Source organism: Canis lupus, chromosome 37, assembly GCF_048164855.1.
Source record: "Canis lupus baileyi chromosome 37, mCanLup2.hap1, whole genome shotgun sequence".
NCBI classification, from domain to species: Eukaryota; Metazoa; Chordata; class Mammalia; order Carnivora; family Canidae; genus Canis; species Canis lupus.
The window spans coordinates 17,763,534-17,784,426 of record NC_132874.1 but is presented as its reverse complement, the minus strand read 5'-3'; the positions used below and the strand labels follow the sequence as shown (position 1 = coordinate 17,784,426).

General features: G+C 38.3%; 1 long non-coding RNA gene across 7 annotated transcripts in view; it reads left to right on the top strand.

The window, feature by feature from the left end:
* The window catches only part of LOC140626446 (uncharacterized), a 53,672-nt gene extending 33,154 nt beyond the window's left edge, over window positions 1-20,518 (top strand). For 4 of the 7 annotated variants that reach the window (XR_012025594.1, XR_012025588.1, XR_012025592.1 and 1 more), the window contains 4 exons: window positions 2,297-2,382; window positions 7,017-9,639; window positions 14,601-14,933; window positions 20,354-20,518. This is a non-coding gene — a long non-coding RNA (uncharacterized lncRNA). The remainder of the gene's footprint in view (window positions 1-2,296; window positions 2,383-7,016; window positions 9,640-14,600; window positions 14,934-20,353) is intronic. The other 3 variants (XR_012025591.1, XR_012025590.1, XR_012025589.1) reach the window with 2 other exon arrangements.
* Window positions 20,519-20,893: the final 375 nt, after the last annotated feature.

Below are 20,893 nucleotides of genomic sequence, written 5' to 3'. Positions count from 1 at the left end.
ATACATTGAAGGCTATAGAACAATTTATTAATAATGGTAGGACATTTTCTGCAGTACTTTTAATGCATCACTCAGGACTGTATTGATTCGGCATCAAAGTTCTTGGAAACAAGCCTCTTACCAATATCAAAGATCCTGATGTTGTAATTGAACTAGAAAATGTAAGATTTCTACTGTTCCTGCTGAGAATTCTTCCCAATAAATGTGTGTTTTCCACTGGGGCTAAAACCATTGCTACTTGTGTTTTTAATTTTTCCTCCTGTTTCTTTTTCATATTATTCAGTTTTCTTTTTTTCTTCTTTTACCAGAAAAAAAACAGACATATGAGACACTATTTATTCCTCTAAGACAACTTGCACTTTAGGGGGCCATTTGAATGATAAACTTTGTTATAACTTATAGCCAGAAAATCACCAGTGTGCAGCGTGAAAGAACTGGAAAATGTATTAATGTTTAACTCTATAAAGGTGGTTGGGTGGAATTTTTAGTGGAGATGAGCTTTCACTATTTTTCCCATTGCTTTACACGTTTTCCTATAAAAATATTTAAGAAATATCTCCATTTGCAGCCTCGTTGAGGACACAGGACATACACCTCTGAACTTAATGAGTTACATATTAATGCATTAGCGCCACAGCATCATTTTCTGGGAAGACATAGAACACTCAACTAATGTTATGGTTCCAATTCTAGTGCTTAGTAGACATATGACTTTGGGGAAGTTGTGTTGTGTCTTTGAGCATCTGAAAGTGAAGGGATTGGGTGAGGCCATCTCTAAGGACCTCCCACTGATGTAAACTACCTTGTCTGAGTGTTTTCATTTTTTTTTTTTTAAGATAAATAAGTTTATTCATGAGAGACACAGAGAGAGGGAGAGACAGAGAGGCAGAGACACAGGCAAAGGGAGAAGCAGGCTCCATGCCGGGAGCCTGACATGGGACTCGATCCTGGGACTCCAGGATCACGCCCTGGGCTGAAGGCAGGCGCTAAACTGCTCAGCCACCCAGGGATCCCATCTGAGTGTTTTCAGAAGCTTGCAGAAAGTAAAAAAGAGCTACTTGAGGAAATCTCACTCGAACTTTCAGCATTAGGAGACTTGAGCCCTTTCCAGTGGAATGGAATCATTCTAATAAGAGGAGTTCTTAGGAAAAACATTATGATGAGTTTCATTGGGGGTGGGAATGGACTTAGCTCACTCACAGCCATAGAACCAGTATCTCCTCACCATAGTACTGGGACTGTAGAACCTGGATGTAGTAAATGCTATGGTGTGCTACTTAGTTGCCCCCTTCAGGACTGAGACATCTGTTCATCAATGACCTGGGAATGTTGGTTTCTGATGTCTCAGTCACATTCCTCCCTGGGAATTACTCTCAGCTGAAGAGAATTGTTAATCTTCTTCTCCTGGGAGAAGTTATCTCCTCTTAATCAAAGTTATCCTCTCTTCCTGGGAATACTCTGCTTCTTTTTCTTTTTTTTTTTTTTTTAAGATTTTATTTATTTATTTGAGAGAGAGTGAGCATGAGCAATGGGGAGGGCCAGAGGGAGAGGGAGAAGCAGGCTCCCCAGTAAGCAGAAAGCCTGACTCAGGGTGCAGGATCAATTCCAGGACCTGGAGATCATGACCGGAGCCAAAGGTGGACACTTAACCATCTGAGCCACCCAAGTGCCCCAGGAGTAGTCTGCTTCTATTGGTCATTCAGTGCAGGGAGTGTACAAAGGTTTAATTCCTTTGCCACAATTTGAGACAACCCTGAAGGGTCATCACAGCTCAGGGTGCCGCATAATATTGCAGGATCTTCTGAGTTCTCTGCCAAATTTTGCTTCCCTTGTTTCCTTCTGGATGATGGATACAAGAGCAACCCCCAGGAAACTTCCTATTCAGGAGATGGAAAATGAAAGCTTAAGTGTTAAAAACCCATTGGGTGAATTTGAGGACTGTAATGATCCATTATCTTTGGCCAAGGAGCAAAGCTGTATGATGAAATACCCTATAGGCTTCTCTGGATTCTATTTACATGTCCCTTGCACTGTGCACAGAAATCCTTATTCTCCTTGCTAGTCAGTATCAATAACAAAGGACAAGAATATGACTAGCATTATGCTTTAGCTTTTGCATAGCTTAAGAGTTTAAAATGTCTGAAATGTCTTAGTTACAGACTCTAACATAGAAGCATTGTCTTATGTCAAATAGGATCCATACAACAAAAATAGATGAATAGGCATAAAAGACCCTAGAATTGTATAGTAAATTTATGTTTGTTTCAACAAATAACTATTTTTTCTTTTTAAATAGCTTTTGACATCCAACTAACTGGGTCCTGTTGGAGATTGAACAACTGATCTTGGGATACCAAGTAACCAGGCAATCTGAGTTGACTAGTAAGACCTAGATGTTATATACTCGATTTGTTCACAAATTCACTTCTTTCCAGAACCATTCTGTCATTAACCAAAGGGATTTATATGTATTGGAAGTGAGCTGGCCAGGAAGACACAAGGAAATTTCATATGCATGTTGTTCACAGTCCCAGAACATCTACTCCTATCACAATTCTACACTCTCTTAAATAACTGATGGCCTACTGGGCAGCCTCCTGGGAGCCTCAAAATATTTTGAGTTCAACAGATAGGCAGTGGTATTGTCTCTGTACAAAATGTCAGTATAGTATTTTAGCCACATTCAGAAGTGACCCAAGATGATTGTGGAGAAGGGAAATATATTGAACAGAATGTCAATGATTACATCTCAGCCACTTTATCTGCAGAAAGAGAGAGATCACTTGGGGATTAGCTTCTGCATTGGTTCATTGACAGTAACTAATGGTTTCACCTGGTATTCTAGAACAAAATTGAAAAACTAACAACAAGGATCTAAAAGTAAAGCTATGGGAGTCGACCTCTCAGAGTGGGTCCAAAAATTGAAAATATTGATATCTTCTGCTAGTATTAAAAAATCCCCTAAAGTAAAGGGACTTAAATAAATATGGGGCCTATCCTATATGGTCTTGTCAATTCCCTTCTCCAGCCATTTCAATGTTTATATCATGAACAAAGGGACATGGTGGCATTGTTAGAGGCTAGACATGGGCTCAATGATACAAATTGTAAACTTAACCAACATGATTACTCTATCTCCCTGTGTAATCTGCAACAAGCAATATCAGAGCCAAAGGTCCTTCTTGGATACCCCCCCTCCAGGGTAATCAGTAGCACATTGATTTTATCTAATCCTATTCTCTTTTCCTTTGTCCTTCCAAGAATATAGATTTTTGTGGATTTAAATTTGTATTCCCTCCCATTTCCCTGTAACAACATCACCGATGAACCTACTGAGCACCTACCTTGTACACAATCATAAAATATAGGTTGTGTACCTGTAAACAACATCACCCATGAACCTGCTGAGTACCTACCTCGTACACAACCATAAAATATAGAATTCCAGGCAGGAACTCACTTTATAGTCAAAGAACTGGAGCAATGGGATGATGCTCATGGAATTCAGGGTCTTAAGACATCATCAACCAGAAGTAGATGGCCGTAGAATGGTGACGGGATCTACCAAAGACTCAGTTAGAGTCTCTGTAGGGAGAAAGCTGCTTCTCAACTTGGAGTCTAGTCTCATAAAATGAAGTATATATTCTGACATTGTCAATAGTATGCAGTACTATTTTTCCATGAGTAGGAATATAGATTTGCAAAATCTGAAGGATAAAAAGTGCTGATATTCACTCTGAAGGAATGAATCTGTTTAGAGAACTTTTCATTGGACTTTCTCAGCTTTTCCAAATTTAGAGACTTTAGTAATCATGAAAGAACTTCTTCCACTGACATAACACAATGCTTTCAAGTTAGAAACTGTAACTAAGACATTTCAGACATTTTGATTCCCATACCAGTCCTGGTCCATGGCTATTAGTCGTACTTTGCATTTAGTGATTAAAGGATGTCCATTAGGCATGTGACATTCTGGACACTTGTCACTCCATTAAAATTAGGAAATGCACATATGAATGGTAATATTACAAGACATAGAGAAGTTTGTCATTAAAATGTTGTTCAGAAGTGCTGCCTTTCTCCTTGATTTATTTCTCCTTATTTGGGAGTGGTGGCAAGAAGGTAGCATGAGTTTCTAGTTCCACATTTTTCTTCTCCAAAATTATTGAACTCTCTTTTCCTTTTCTTTTCTAGTTTTATTGAGAAAAAATTGGCAAATATAATTGTATATATCTAAAGTATACAATGTGATGATTTGCTACACATGTGTATTTTGATATGATTACCAAGATAGTTAACACATTTATCACTTCACATTAACTTTGCGTGTGTGCGTGTGTGTTTGTATGTGTGTCTGTCTCTGAATGCTTAAGATCTACTCTGAACAAATTTTAAGTATACAATACTGTATTATTAACTATAAGAGGGATGCCTGGGTGGCTCAGTGGTTGAGTGTCTGCCTTTGGCTCGGTGCATGATCTTGGAGTCCTGGGATTGAGTCCTGCATCAGACTCCCTGCATGGAGCCTGCTTCACCTTGCCTGTGTCTCTGCCACTCTCTCTCTCTCTCTTTGTGTCTCTCATGAATAAATAAATAAAATTTTTTTAAAAATCTATAAGATATTTTAAATGTTTTTTTTTTTTTTTTTTTTTTTTTTACTGAAGTGTGGTTGACATACAACATTATATTAGTTTCAGGTATACAACATAGTGATTTGACAATTATATAATTATGAAAGTCTCACCAGAGTTAAGTCTAGTTACCATCTGCCACCATACAAAGCATAATATTATTGACTATATTCCCTATGCTGTATTTTCCATTCCAGTGACTTATTTATTTTGTAGTTGGGAGTTTGTACCCCTTCATCTTTCTCACTTACTTTGCCCATCCCCCTACCTCTCCTCCCCTCTGGCAACCACCAGTTGTTCCCTGTATTTATGGGTTTGTTTCTGTTTGTTTTATTTGTTCATTTTATTCTTTAGGCTCCATATATAAATGAAATCATATGATGTTTGTCTTTGTCTGACTTACTTCACTTGACATAATGCCCTCTAAGTCCAACCAAGTTGTTGTAAATGGCAAGATTTCCTTCTTTTTTATGGCTAGGTAATATGTATTCCATTATAGATGTTATACACATATATATATATATATCACTATATACAGTGGTCACTATACATTTATATATATGTGTGTGTGTGCAATATGTAGATAGATGTGCATATGTCATCATGTTATACATTAGATCCTCAAAACTTATTCATCTTATAACTGCAAGTTGTAACCTTTGCCCTGTGTCTCCCCCTATATCTGCACTCCCGTGTTCACTGTGGCATTCAGAATAGCTGAGGTATATGGAAAGATCCTAGATGTCAACCAATGAATGAATGGATAAAGAAAATGTGATACATATTTAATTATATGTTTCTATATAATTAATATTATACAAATATGGAATATTATTTCGCAGGAAAAATAAGAAAATCCTGCCATGTACAACAATGTGATTAAACCTAGAGGGCTTTTTGCTAAGTGAGGAAAGCCAAAAGAAAGACAAATACTGTATGGCATCTCTTGTATGTGAACTCTCTTTCCTTATCACACCAACCCATTGTTGGCAATTTGCCTTTGCTTAGAGGGAGCTATCACAATATTGCTTACAGTGGACCTATTGTATATACCCATTAAACAGATTTTAAATAATCTAAATCACACAAGTGCAATAATAATTGAACGTATTGAATGATTGAATGTATATATAGGATATCTCCTACTCATTTTTGCTCTTGGGGCATGTTAGGATTTTTTTGATTACAGATATGGACATATTCAAGGATCTGGGCCATTAACACTGGCTTCCTTCTTCAGTGGAGAATCATCATATAAGATAAGATGTTTTTTCAGGCAAATACTTTTCATGAGGTTTAGGGTTTCAAGATGCTTTTCAAATTCTAGGCATTCTGTTCATCCCTAATCAATGACCTTATTACTTATTTATTTATTTTATGTTTATTTTTTTGAGAGAGAGGGATGGGGTGGGGCAAAGGGAGAGTGAGAGAGAGAATCTTAAGTAGCCTCTACCCTCATACAGGGCTTAACCTCACAACCTTGAGATCATGATCTGGGCCAAAATCAAGAGTCAGACAACTAACTGAGCCACTCAGATGTCCCATAATGCCCTCATTTTTACTGAGAAATTCTAAGTGTGGGAATTCAACTGTCATTGATTGAGCAACCAACAGAGTAGAACTTTGAATTTGATACTAGAAATATCAGGGATGTAGTCACAAAATATAGAATAGTTTGGTAAACTGTATGCATTTGCAAGAAGTATGAAGATTTGAAATTGTTATTTTTCTCCCTTTAAGCTATCAAATGCTGTTAAGCAGCCACTTTACCTTTTGTTCTTAAACTCTTAGACTTTCTTCTTTTTTTGTAGCTCTTTGCACTATGTGGTGTCTCAAAGTTTCATCTGTAGGCAATTTGATTCCAAGTTATGTATTGAGAATCACTGGCTTCCATATTACTATCCTGTAATATTGAGAAGACTTTGACTGCCCTTTGCCTCAGCTAGGAGATGGACAGATGACCAATGTCTTACTTTTCACATGTTTCTGAAGTTCTGTTTTCTACAACTCATGCCCTGGTTTTATGAGTGTTAGCAACAGAATGTGACTATACTAAGTCTGAAAACTAACTTGTTAGGACATTATGTAGTAGCTAATATAGATCATTGAAAGGCCCATAAAACTAGCAGGCAACAAAAAACGCTTAGTGGTAGAAACAAAAGTGTTATACTAAAGAAACAATCTGGTCAGGATGTTACTCTTGGCACTTTTTTTTTTTTTTAACCACTATTTCTGGACATTACAGCGACCACCACTCAAAACTGTACTGCCACTTTTACTGCTATATGCTGATACTATTATTGGATTCTAACTCTCACTTCATCTTAATATCACTAATTCTAGTTTCAACGTTCTTTCTGGAAACATCTAAGTGTTCTATTCTAGGTCACATGCCTGCAGCTTAACTCTCAGTATGAGGAGATGGAGCATTTGGCCCCATTTTTCATCTACATAGGAAAGCATGACTTCTTCCACAAATAGTCTCACAATGAAGATTCTTTCAAGATTGGGATGAGTTAATGTGCTGGGAAGACCAAAATGACAGAAGTCCACTTCATGCACAAATGCAGCCATAGAGCTAAGTGAATTAGTTACTTTACTTCCAAATTAACTCTAACAAATACATTTTAGTAGTTAACCACTGAGTAGCTGTAGGCAACTTATTATAACTTTGCTACAAGTATGTCCATCTCATGACAATTAGGCACAACCAGGTCCTGAATCTGTTCTATGTTCTGTCTCCATCTGTCTTCATTGGGTGAGGTTGTTTGTTTTATTTGTTTTTAACTTTCCTGGAGAGTACAGAGAGGGCTGGTAGCTTAGAATGCTAATCAATGTCTGTCTCAACTGTCTCCCTCTTCTGACTGTGATTTGGGCTGTTTTAGGGGCTGTTGGAAGGTCATCCTCTTGGCTCGCATATGGACCCTACTGGGGTGAATACAAGATCATTTTGTAGGAGCTGCTGACACCCACTTTTTAGAACCCCAAATTGAAGGTCTGCACCTCAAACATGGTTTTAACTTGACCTTCCTCCATTCTTCCAAGATACAGAGCTGTGATGGAAACCTCCATGTGATGAGAGAATGGCAATGATTTATTTCGTTGCAAGTCCATCAAGATTGGAGGGTAGGGGAGAAGCTTTGAAAGCAAATTCCTATAGTGGGAAAGAGTAGGTACCATAAAAATTCAATTTTACCAAGGGCTAAATAGGGTTGTGTTTTTTCCCCCTTGTTCTGAATTAAGTTTGTTCTGAAATAGAAATCCTTTTCTTTTTCCTTTTACTTCACTTCCATTCTCAGCTCTTGTCTAGGGACCCTATTTAGGATTAAAATAAATGGACCATTTCAGCATAAATGTAGCAGTGCAGGAAAGAGTGTGGAAAGTGCTTACTGCATAAAACACATCCCTTTCTGATTCATTACATCCCCTTTCTGCTGTGTATAAGTGGACACCTTTCACTAACTCACTACAGGGTAGCTGTGCACATGTATTTTGAAAGGGGGAGGAATCCTCTTCCAAAATACATAGGCCTAAGCCATAAATCAAACTGACTTATCAAAATCAATCAATTAACAAAAAAAGCCTTTGAAAACTTGTCTCAGCCAAGCTTGAAACCTTATTTTCCTGTTAAGTGAAGTTTTCATAGAGAATAAGCATTCTTCATATTCAAAAGATGCCCTGATTAGAAAATAGTTTATACAGAAAAAACCAGGCTTTGATAATAATTAGTTCCCCAAAGGGTAAAAAAAATTTTTTAGAATAAAATTTTTTAAAAAAGCAAACTAAAAATTGAAGTATAAGGTAGGGCTGAATTAAGTGAGGCAACCATAAATGACACATTTGTTATCTGCATTTTCAAGCCTGGAGAGTTTTCAAAATATCTTTGGGTGTAGGTAGAAAGAAAGCTCTCAGTAGAAGCATTGATGAATTGCTAATATTAAATTATTGAGGGCAGCCCGGGTGGCTCAGTGGTTTAGCGCTGCCTTCAGCCCAGGATGTGATCTTGGAGACCCAGGATCGAGTCCCACATCGGGCTCCCTGCGTGGAGCCTGCTTCTCTCTCTGCCTGTGTCTCTGTGTCTCTTATGAATAAATAAATAAATAAATAAATAAATAAATAAATAAATAAATAATAAATAAATAAATAAATAAAATCTTTTATTTTATTATTTTTTTAATAAAATCTTTTAAAAATATTATTGAAGAATTTTAAGGAAAGAGTAATACTGGCCTCATCTAATTTTTACTGACGATGGAAGAATAAACTAATGTGAAAGCACAGGGCCAAGATGATGCTAATGGAAATGCGTATAATGCTCTACGGTCCTCAAATATACATTATCCTATATTATATCCTGTGCTTTTCCCTGGAAACAGTGAGCTAACAGTGAGCAGCAGTGTAACAGTGACTTACAGCAAGCCGAATTTGCATTTTTCCAGGAAGGGAGATGCAGGAAACCAGGAGTGAACATATTTAACTCTCAACTAGTCAATAGAGTACATTTAGAAATAGATTCATTTGCAGTTAGCAGTCTTACCTGTAACTCATAAGGAACAAAGCTAGCACGTATGCGGGAATCATTGAAAACTTGCAGTATTGTGCTAGCACACCTGAGCAATCTAGGTTTCAAGAACACAGCACTGATGCTTACTTTGAAAAGTAGGACAGAGATAGCACAAATGTCCTTTTGAATAGGAGTTTGCTCTGCTGCTAGTCCCAAACTTGGGACAAATGTTCTCAATTTATATGGTCCTTAACATTTTTAATGGCTCCCGTGGCTATACAAATTGGCTGTAACGGATTCTGTACCTCTCTTCAAATCACAGACCCCACGTGGAGAGCGTAACTCATTCTTACAGGACAATACCCCTGGCGTCATCTTCAGAGCTTTAGAAGCTTCACTTGTGGATCAAACTTCCTCATCCTCACGAATCAGAACTTAGAATATCTTCAAGAATATGTGTCTCTTTCCTGATGTCTCCAAATATCAGCAACCCTTGAAGAGTGGGTAAGTACAGGGCATCCGAAATATTTCAATCTTAATATATTTCTACCATTAGCACTGTTTCCTCGTTAGCATAAATTCTACAAAAGCTCCACCCTCTAAAACTGTACTACTGCCTTGTGCATCTTTATTTCCTAGTGATAGTAAAATTCTTGGTTCTACTTTACTTTAAAAAGCAATGAATACTTGAGCTAAAATACTTTATTTTTAATGAAACTTGCTATTTATATATTTACACACATACACACGCGTGCACACACACACACAAAAAAAACAAAAATAGATATTACAGCTTAATAAAATTACAACTGAGCACTGTGGGCCGGCGGTGGGACACCCACCCAGCAGCAACTCCCACCCCACCCCCCGGCTGTGCCATGTAGGGGTTGGGGGACAGGACAGCAGGAGGGAGGTAGCCTGGAGTAATCAACTAGTTCATCTTTCTGTACCCAGACATCCTGGACTTTAGACAGATCCTACAATAATAGATTACTCTTGCCTGATATGATGCCAGACTTAGACCAACTATCCTACAATCGTAGATTATTCTTCCTTGCTATGAGTACTATGAGTACTAAATGCTGTTATTTATCATTTTTAAAAATCATTTTTACATGTGCTGTCATTTGTTGCACTTCTTATAATTGATATTACTTATGTATAGTTATTTTAAACTATCTTTTTGTATATTTGTATATCTGTATATCTCATATTTCATTAACTAAGGAAACAGACTAGTTCTATATAGAGCTCAATCTTATACTCCTCTACAGTGGGTTGAATTATATCTCCTCCCTAAAAATAGGCTGAAGTCTTAACCCCAGTATCTCTGAGTGTTACCTTATCTGGAAAACAGATCTGGTTTTCGTAAATGTAATTAAGTAAGTGAAGTTATACTTGATTAGGATGGGCCTTAATCCAATATGACTGGTGTCTCTGTAAGAGCAGAATGCCACATAAAGTCACACAATTGATAATGCCATGTACCAACAGACGCAGATACTGGAGAAATGCAACTACAAACCTAGCACACCAAGGATTTGCGGCCACCACCAGAAGCTAAGAAAAAGGGGGATCCCTGGGTGGCGCAGCGGTTTAGCGCCTGTCTTTGGCCCAGGGCGCGATCCTGGAGACCCGGGATCTAATCCCACATCAGGGTCCCGGTGCATGGAGCCTGCTTCTCCCTCTGCCTGTGTCTCTGCCTCTCTCTCTCTCTCTCTCTCTGTGTGTGTGACTATCATAAATAAATAAAAATTAGAAAAAAAAAAAGAAAAAGGCTGGGAAGGCTTCTACCTAGAGTCTTAGAGGGAGCATGGCCCTGCTGACATCCTGATTTTGGATTTCCAGCCTCCACAACTGTGACAGAATGAATTTCTGTTGTCTTAAGGCGCCACGTTGGTGGTAATTTGTTTTAGCAGCCCTAGGACACTAATACACCATGCAAGTCACAGTTCGTAATAGGCACTCAATTAAAACTTGTTAAATGAATTCATGAGTGAGTGAATGAGTGAATGAATATAATTATACAATGCACTGTAGGAAAGTATCAGTACATGTATATGTGAATGAGTTCATGTACAAGAGAATGTTGAGCTACTTGTTTGGGGATAAAGCAGGGCTAAGCACAAGCACAACTGGCCTCTTTACAGTACTTCTTCTACATTCAAATAAGAGCAGTGGATCATAATCTTTGGCTAATCAAAATGTAATTATGAAATTACATAATCATTGTGATATCACATAATATCTCAAACTCAAGAAATAGAAATAAATATGAAATACAGACGAATATGTACTGTCCTCCATTTGATGGTATGAGAATATCAGACACAAAACCGGCATCAGAGTGGCAAATGCTTTGTCAGTATTTTACACTTGCCTGTGATGCTTAATAAAAATTCCATTGTACAAACTACTAAGGAATTCTTTAGAGTATTTATCTCCATTTCATTTTATTTTTATTTAAAGATTTATTTATTTGTTTTAGAAACAGAGAGCACAGGTGGGAGGGGCAGAAAGAAAGAGAGAAATTTAACCAGGCTCCACATTGAGCAGGGAGCCTGATGTGGGGCTTGATCTCATGACACTGAGACCCTGATCTGAGCCAAAACCAAGAGTCAGACCCCTAACCAACTGTGCCACCCAGGCGCCCCTATTTCCAGTTTATAGGTAATACAACCAAGGCATTCTGGGAACTAAAAATAGGAGCTAAAAATGTCAAAACTAGGTCACATTTGTCTTCTCACTTTAACCCCCATACCACATAGAGAGACTGGCTTGACAAAAACCATTGTATTCAGATTCATCGTATCTCCTTAAACCACATTTTTAATGAGTCAATCAGCTTCATTATGCATTTTTAGCACAAACTCGCTCTCCCAGAAGGAGAGATGAGACCCAAAGACAAATCAATTTAAAGAAATACAGAAATACAGACATTATTTGTGTTTTATATTTTATGTACACACATATAGATACATGAAGATAATTTAAGATGGAAACTACATACATATCTTGGCTGGAGAAAACAAGTTTCTGGGAAACATGGCCTATTCTGAAATTTTAACTCCTAAAATACACTGTCAGAGGTGTTGAGCTTCCTGAGTGCCATTTAGGGATGATAATCTATTGATACTCGTATCTCCTTATATCTGTTTACTCTCTTTGGACCACAGTTGATTTACTGGTGAGAGGTAAAAACCTGCATACTTGGAGGTATTATGTGTCTATTTTTCTGTTATTGCAATAAGCATAAGAAGTCTACTTTATAAATAAACTCTAGAAATTTCCCAGTGGGGCAATAGAAACTCTACAGCTTGTTTCCTTGCATGATAGCCTTTGAAAATAAGTTCCCCTAAAAGGTAGTGTTATTTTGGCAATAAGTACAATGGATAATGAGGGGCTGGCACTGACATTTCCTGAGGAATGGGGACATCGGTGATCTGTAGTTTGCAGTTATTTGTATGGACTTTACGAAAAGCTTATTCTTACTAATGTGCAAATATTTACAGGTACATTTTTACTTGGAAATTTGGTCTTTGTGAATTTTATATGTACCTATTAAGTAATCAAAGCTATTTGATTACTGATAAAAAAAACAATAAGCACCTGTTATATCTGTGGGAATGTTTAAAAACCTTGTCTATTGTAGGCAGCAGTTGGTAATCTCTGATCAGTACAGTTTCTCTAAGGAAGGATCCCCAGTATAGAACGCCAAGGCGAGGAAAGATCTTACATTTGCTTGTGTCCATTGGCTAGAGCACCTTGTGTCTCCTTCTCGGAGCATCTCTCTTCTCTGCAAAATACCCTGACATTCTCAACTCAGGGCAAACTCCTTCTCACTGGTACTTAAATTTCATAACAAATCAGCAATTTGTGCAGTATTATAGCCAACTGTTATTTTTATGATTCTATATAGGTAGCTTGACCTCAACTATGCCTCTGACCAATCTTCCATAAAACGGCAATACTAATGGTCATCCCAATTCTTAATTCTATCATTCCTGTGGTCAGCCATATTGTGGTGATCAAATACTATCACATAAAGTGCTCCTTAAAAATGTAAAATATGTTAGAAATGCAAAACTGAGTTTGTTTCAAAAATGTGAATGCTTTATTAGATCTAGCAGTATAACTATTTGTATCTCTCTAAGTGCATCGATATAACTGTCTCGCTTTGGACATGTATTTATATATATATGGCTAACTTTTCTGTTTGTTGCTCCTGGCGTATCTCACCATTCCCACCAGATTATAAGCCCCATGGGCAGTGGTTTATATTTAAATGTCTCATGTCCTTCTACATACGTAGCACAGTTATGGTCACACTCTATAAATTTCCATTCATGACTGACTTACGACCGTATTCATTTCCTTGCCATCAAAGATTTTTCTCAGAAGCCACTATTGTTTTGTGGTAGCTTTGGGCAACTTGTTCTGGCTGTTAGTGGTCCACTGGCATGTGCAAAGTGATAGAGCATTGTGATCCCAGAACCCAAGGAATCCGAAAACATAAAGGACTCCAATTGGTTTAAAATTTATTGGCTGCATTGCCCTCATTTATGTTCGATGTGTGGCAAAACTAATAATATTTCTTTTAAGTGTGCTTGAAGGCAATACCGGTTTAAGGAAAACATTCCCTACCATGTTTCATCTGCTGCCCTCTACGTAGAAGGTAAAAGCAACAGTTTTATTATTGACGGATATAAATGGCTTGCCCCTTTGCCTGCCTGTGTGCAAACATGGAGCATACAGAGTCTTGATTGCACTGGAGCCCACTCTGCCACAGTGCTCTGCTCGGAGCAGAGGGAGTTAAAAAGCTTTGGTTTTCCCTCAGTAACCGTTTAGAAGTACACAATGCAAGTCAACCATCGTTTAATTTATTTTGCTTTGTTAGATGGTGGCGTTAATTAATTTTGCTTTGTCGCCTCGCTTTCCTCTTGATAACATCATTCTTTTTAATAGCAATGGAACCTTGCAAATGTCAAGCAGCCTGCCCCAATCACAACAGGCTGCAACATAAAAACACATTAGTTTGGAGGCACCACAAGTAACTACTTTAGGAAAAAAATGTAATAGCTGTAATTATGTTTGTGCCTGCCAGTGAGCTGCCCTCCTCCTTCCTCTCTTTCTCTTTCCCCGTGTCCTTAATGGATTTTTGTTGTACAAAAAATCAGCATCTCTTGGCAAATTCTCAGTGGCCTCTGCCTTTTGGCCGGTCGGCTCTTGGGGTCTAAGTTGACCCACCTGCCCGTGGTGATGTTCTCTGATGCTCTCTGTACTTAGATGTTACATGTTGGGTCTATTTGATTGAACTGCTTCTTGCACCATTTTGTACAGTCTCCATAATTTCAAAATTATTTGTTTTCTGTTATTAGATTAAAGGCTACTTGTATCTCCAAATCTATACCCCATGGCCTAAGATCAATAGCAGGGCTAATATGCCTTTTTTTTTTTTTTTCTAGCAGAGACTCTCCTAGATCCTCCTGCTCCTGGCAAGGCTGAGTCCTAAGCTTGTCACCAGGAAGAGAAGACCTTCATACCTTAGTCTCCAGAGATTTCAACCCATTCCCCTACTTCATGCAAACTGGTCTATCTTTGTAGCCCTGGAGCGTGTAAGAGGTGAAAAGAAACTTAAATCAGTAAAGAGAGTTATGCGTCTCTGAGATATCAGTGTGGTGCTTGCAGAGTGATAGTTCCTGTGGGCTTCCTGTTGAGTGTTGGCAAATTAAAACGGTCACTGTGATAACACAGAATGGAAAAGAAGACTCGCTTTCCATTTTCAAGCATGAAATTAGGTAAGTGAGGATGCAGGGGTAAAAGGATGTGTGTGTATGCGTGTGTGTGTGTGCGTGCGTGCATGTAAGTTCATGCGCTGTGTCTATAATCTTGTATAAGGGTCCTGGCTTTAAGAGACCATCTCTGGATTTCATAGACTGATGTACAGAATCATCAAGTATTAAACTAGGAGATTGTCTGGAAGGACCTCAAATCTGTAATAGTTATTTAAGTATGAGGAGCTGAGACTAAGATAGGAGAATCCTTCCTTCTGCACGCTGCCAGCCACCACAGGAAGTGGTAGCCTGGCATGCTATAGAGAGTACAAGTCGCTTCTGCATCACATAGACTTGGGGATCACTTAGCAGACAGTTGAGTGACCTTGGATGAGGTTCTTAAATTCTCTGATGCTCGGCTTCTTTATCTGTAAACTGAGACACTTTTATGGGGCCCTTCTGAGGGTAAAAAATAATAAATCCTAAAGTAAATTAATTTAGCTATCATAACTCTGAGCAGTTGGTTGTTCATTCATTATTTATTACATATGTGTGTGTGCGTGTGTGTATGTATATATGTATATGTGTGTGTGTCTATACCTATGTCGCTGATTACGTATCAGGCCAGTCACTGGGACTATACTAATGGTGACCGACACAAACTTAGCCCCCTGCCCTTCCAGATCTTCTCATCTAGCAAGAGTGACTTAATAAGTTTCATGAAAGGATTTGATGCATTTAGTATCTATGTTGCTCAGGCATTTGATAGAAATGGCCAGGAATGGAGGAAATACCTGGTGGGAGGAATGGCACAAGCTAAGAATCACCAATTAGAAAGTCAAGGTGTGCTGGAGCAGCGAAATAGAGAACCTGCTCCGTATACAGGGAGTTTATGTCCACAGGAGCTACTGAGTGAGATTTGGGTCTATTTGAGGATCTTAACCGTCACGTGAAAGGGTTTTTTGCACTTTCCTCTAGGTAATGGGAAGCAGGAAGCCATTCAAAGATTTTGAGTGGTGGACACAGCAGTTTAGGAAGAATAATCTGGAGTCAGGAGAAATACATATTAAAGGGGAAACTGTTCAAAATAGTGAAAGGCAGAGCAGTTGTGCTATGAGTCCAGTGAAGAAGAGGCAGGGAGTCACTCTGAAAGAGGAGGCTGTTTGGGGGAGTGTCCTGATAACCAGGAGTAGCAGCAATTAAGAGGCCATCTGTTTATAACAGAAGGGATTGCAGTCTTCAAATTCAGACCAAAGTGCAATCAAATCCCTGCTCTATCTTTTGCGCGCTCTGTGAAGCTAAGGAAGGTAACTTGCGCTGCCCATCCTCCCCGCCCTACTTACCTGGAAGCGCTTCAGGGAAGGCTTGAGAAGAACATTCTCAGCCTGGGCAGTGCTCAGCACAGCACTCACTGCACATGAAGCAGCAAACCGGGGCTGGCTGCTATTATTTTACAGGGTGTTACCAGGCTCAGACTCTCACTTGCATCTTTGCATTTCATCATCAGGACATTCCTTTTACTTTTTTCTTGACTTTTGTAAAAGGAAACTAAAGCAGAGAAGGGGGGGGTAACCTCTTCACCCTCTTTACTCCTACATTAGTAATTTCTGATATCCAGGATTAAACCCAGGTTTTCACAATTTTCCAAAGGCCAACACTGCCTCTCTGTTTCAAAGAAGAAACGACCGATGTGTGGTCGAAGGCTGGCACTCAAAAGATAAAGAGAAAAATCATGCATGGGGAAGAGACAAGTAAAATCCTGGTTTCGCATAGACAGTAGAAAGGAATACCAAGCTAAAGGGGGTGCCAGTAGTAAATAATTTATGGGTGTTAGCATTCCATGTAGGATCTAATCATCCCGCCCTCTCTGCCAGAACAAGCCTTGGAAAGGACTGCTTTCATCCTGTCAGCAACGAACTGGAGAATCTTCAGTGACTCTCCACCGCCTTAGGACAAAACCCCATCACCTTAATGCACCTTTTGAAGTCTTCACGGCCCTGGCCTATATTTATATCTTCTGATCAATTCCTTGACACCTGATTTGTACTGGACCATTTATTCCAACGCTGAAATCTTCCTAGCACGTGTGTTTATGCTTCTCCATGGTCTTTCTGCTTCTCTGAGCCCATGCAAGCCCTGTGAGGTGACCAAAAGGGAAGGCTCTGGAACCTGACTTCTGAACGTTTCATCCTGGCTCTACGCTGCCTGGCTTGGGACAGCAGCCAAGGGACTGAACCACTCTGTAATTCAGTTTTCTCATCTACAGAATGGGGACATGAACCATGCAATCTCAAAGTGTTATCTTCAGGATTAAAAGACACAGTTCCTGGACAGCACTTAGAAGCATTCCAGAGACAGAGTAGAAGGTCACAAAACATTTGCTTGTACTATTATCTTGGGCCTTCTTTCCAAAGTCTAGGACAAAAATTCCTTCATTTGAAAGGCCATCTTTGACCATTACAACCCAGTAAATTCTTTCCACCTCTTCTGAGGTCCTGATTTTTACAACAGTTATTTGGCATTTGCATGTCTAATGTTATTATCTGATGAATGTACTTTCTCTCTCTCTTTCTCTCTGCATGTGTCTATGTGTGTGTGTGTGTGTGAGAGAGAGAGAGAGAGAGAGAGTTTTCTTAATTAGACTAAACTACTTGGGGGGCAAAATGCTATGAAATCATTTTCTCTAACTCTTAGTGTATCTAATAGACTCCTTGTCAAATAATAGGTTCTCAATGAGTATTTACTGAATAGGGCAATAAAAAGTCTTCTCGTAGATGGTCCCAGCAATATTCCCAATGATTTTTTTCAGCTATAAGCAAAAGTAATAAATAACTGATCCAGAAAATCCGAGGGAAGAAATTCACTAGTCAATTAAGAAAGCATTTTCAATTTGGCCCATATCTACATGGGTCTGTTGTTTGAGTAGCAGCCTCAGATCACACAAAGAACATGCTAGGCAGGGCAGAGATAGATCCTACATTGGTTTGACAATTGCCGCGTCCTGAATAAACTTTTGAGGTCATTCTACTCCATATCTTCCTCTACTCACCTTTTTAATATCCTAAAGAAATCTATTCTTAATAATCAATTGGAATTACAGAAGAGCACAGACGTTTCAAATTAAATATCTTAATTAAATGCACATCTGAGAACCTTAATTTAATATATTACCTAAAGCTCCATGCTCTCAAGACATCTTAATTTACATTGAGTATAATCGCACCTTACTCTCACTTCAGGCAGGAAATGGCACAGGTAGTTCTTTATACTCCTTAATGGAGATTAAAACATCTATTATAAAACAATATCTCACATGCAAACAGCCTTTATTTATTTTTAAATATTAATTATTTATCTAGACAGGTCATTAAGATTTTTTTCCCAAAAATTTGAGGTACTCGAGCTCAGAATTTATAAACAAAAAGAATCGAGGAAGAGTATGTATTAAAATTTTCGATTCTATGATAATTAATAATGACTTAGCTTAATTGAGGTTAAATCAACCTTAAAACTCCAGTAAAAATTTTTTAAAAATCGTATTTCCTCTGAGAATTAAAGCCTGCCAGAAATATGGGTAATAGAAAGATATATCATAGGAAAACATGTACTAAATTCCACATTTTCTGTTTTCTGTAGAGTTAGCTTTATATTAACATGCTAATTTTTAAAAGAAAAAAACCACACCCTTTATATGTGATTTTTTAAAAAATTATTTATTTTAGAGAGGGTGAGTGGGGGGAGGGACAAAGGGAGAGAATCTTCAAGCAGATTCGGCACTGAATGCAAACTCCCAGGTGGGGCTTGCTGTGAGGCTGGATCCCACGACCTTGAGGTCACAACCTGAGCCGAAGTAAGACTTGGACACAACCTACTGAGCCACCCAGGTACCCTGTGATTTTTTTTTAATTGCAGGGTTTGAGGGAATCCCTGAGTGGCTCAGTGGTTTAGCACCTGCCTTCAGCCCAGGGCGTGATCCTGGAGTCCCAGGATCGAGTCCCACATCGGGCTCCCTGCATGGAGCCTGCTTCTCCCTCTGCCTGTGTCCTGTGTCTCTGCCTCTCTCTCTCTGTGTCTATCATGAATGAATAAATAAATAAAATCTTTAAAAAAAAATAATTACAGGGTTTGCTTCCTATTGTCTAAAATAAGACCTCCACAAATAAAATAAAATAAATAAAATAAAATAAAATAAAATAATAAAATAAAAAGACTTCCACACTTCAAATAAATACACTAAATAGTTGTTCCTCTAATAAGTGTTCATTCCCTTCCTTCCTTCCTTCCTTCCTTCCTTCCTTTCCACCTTGAGAATTACTAATTTTAGAAATAATTCAGTACATTATATCATTATAATTGCTATTGCTTTGGCAATAGGATATTTTACTTTACCTTTTTATTGGAAATAGTTACATAAAATAGAATTAGGAAGGACAGAAGTTAAAGGTTATGATCAAATAGAACACAAGAAGCTGGAGGATTTGGAAGAACACAGTGAAACCTGACTGTGCCATCTTCATTGGGCCAGTAAGACATTCTTCAATGTCTTGATTTAGAACAGCAGGAAATGATAAGAAGCGATGGAAAAAACTCTTGGGCCTTGTCATAGGAAAACGTGTTAAAATAACAACAACAAAACACTCAAATTTAAAAAATATTTGGAAGCATGAGTTCTCGCATAGTGAATGTCATCTCTGACATCATTGCAGAGATATTTTATACTTGGTATAAAAATGATAAAGCCTGCATAAGATTTGAGAACTTGAAGATACAGGATGGAAACAACAGAGAATAACAAGGCTTAAATCAAAACATGGAAACCATTTCCACCTACTTTAAATCTTATCTCTTTTTTCTTCCAATGTCATGCCATACAATTCCTTTAGATAGACTGGTTTATCTGATTTATATGCAGCTGTTGTATTTATGGGTGATGGGGAAATTTTTCCCCAGTGTTACAATGAGCCTTTAAAAAGGATTATATTCTACTGGCAAGCTAAGAATGATGTTTAAACATGGCTTTCTCAGCATTTATCTCTGAATGATTGAATTTGAGTGTCTCCTAGGAGTAAAATATTTGATTAGGAAACTTTTGGATTGCACTTCAAATGCCACTGCATAAACATTTCTCCCAGCCTATGTGAACGGCTAAATTGCCCCAAAAAGGTTCATGGTGACTTTGAGGAGAATACATTTTACTTGTAGTCAAAATATCCCTTCATGCCAAAATCAGGAGATGTTGATGGTTAAGAGGGAGATGTTAGGGGCTGACTAGGCTGGGCTAGTTTCTGAGGCCTGTCTTTGAAGTCCTTCATGTGGTTTCTGGAATATTTGCCAACCTTACACCCATCTGCTTGACTTCCCTGAGGACAAGAACAGCCTAGTGTTATCTGAAACAGAAAACTAATACTTTTTGAAAGTGACTGATGAATTCTATCTTTTATTAGGCCAAGAATAATCAGCGGGGCACGAGATGTGCTGGGTAAAGAGATGGTTGCCCGTGGGGATGCCAAAATGACCCTACATCGGAGCCATCAGGATGAGGAGTGCAGCCAAAGCTACCAAGTCCTCTTCAGCAACAAATTAAGTGGTACTGGTCCACATTTCTCAAATAAAAATCATTCTCTATCATTTAACATCAACTCCTATTGTGATTTAGGTTGTTATTTCTCTAGCACAAAGCATCACGCAAAACAACTGCTCTTTGTCATACATGATGACTATTTCCTACATAAAAGAAGATCTAGTTGTCTCTGAAAATTCCAAGACATTTTTCCATTTAAGAGGGTATGCCAGACTAATTTGTGCGAGGATGAGGTCATTGGTCTTGGGCTTCAGCTCACTTTTTATTTCTCATCTTTAATCTCATTCTCTTCGTTCTCTTTATTACCGAGAGGGAAGCAAACTCACAAAAACCTGTTATCTATTATCCTTGTTCCAAATTTTGCTGGTTCTCAGTCCCTGGGGTTCAAAGTCAATATGTTTGG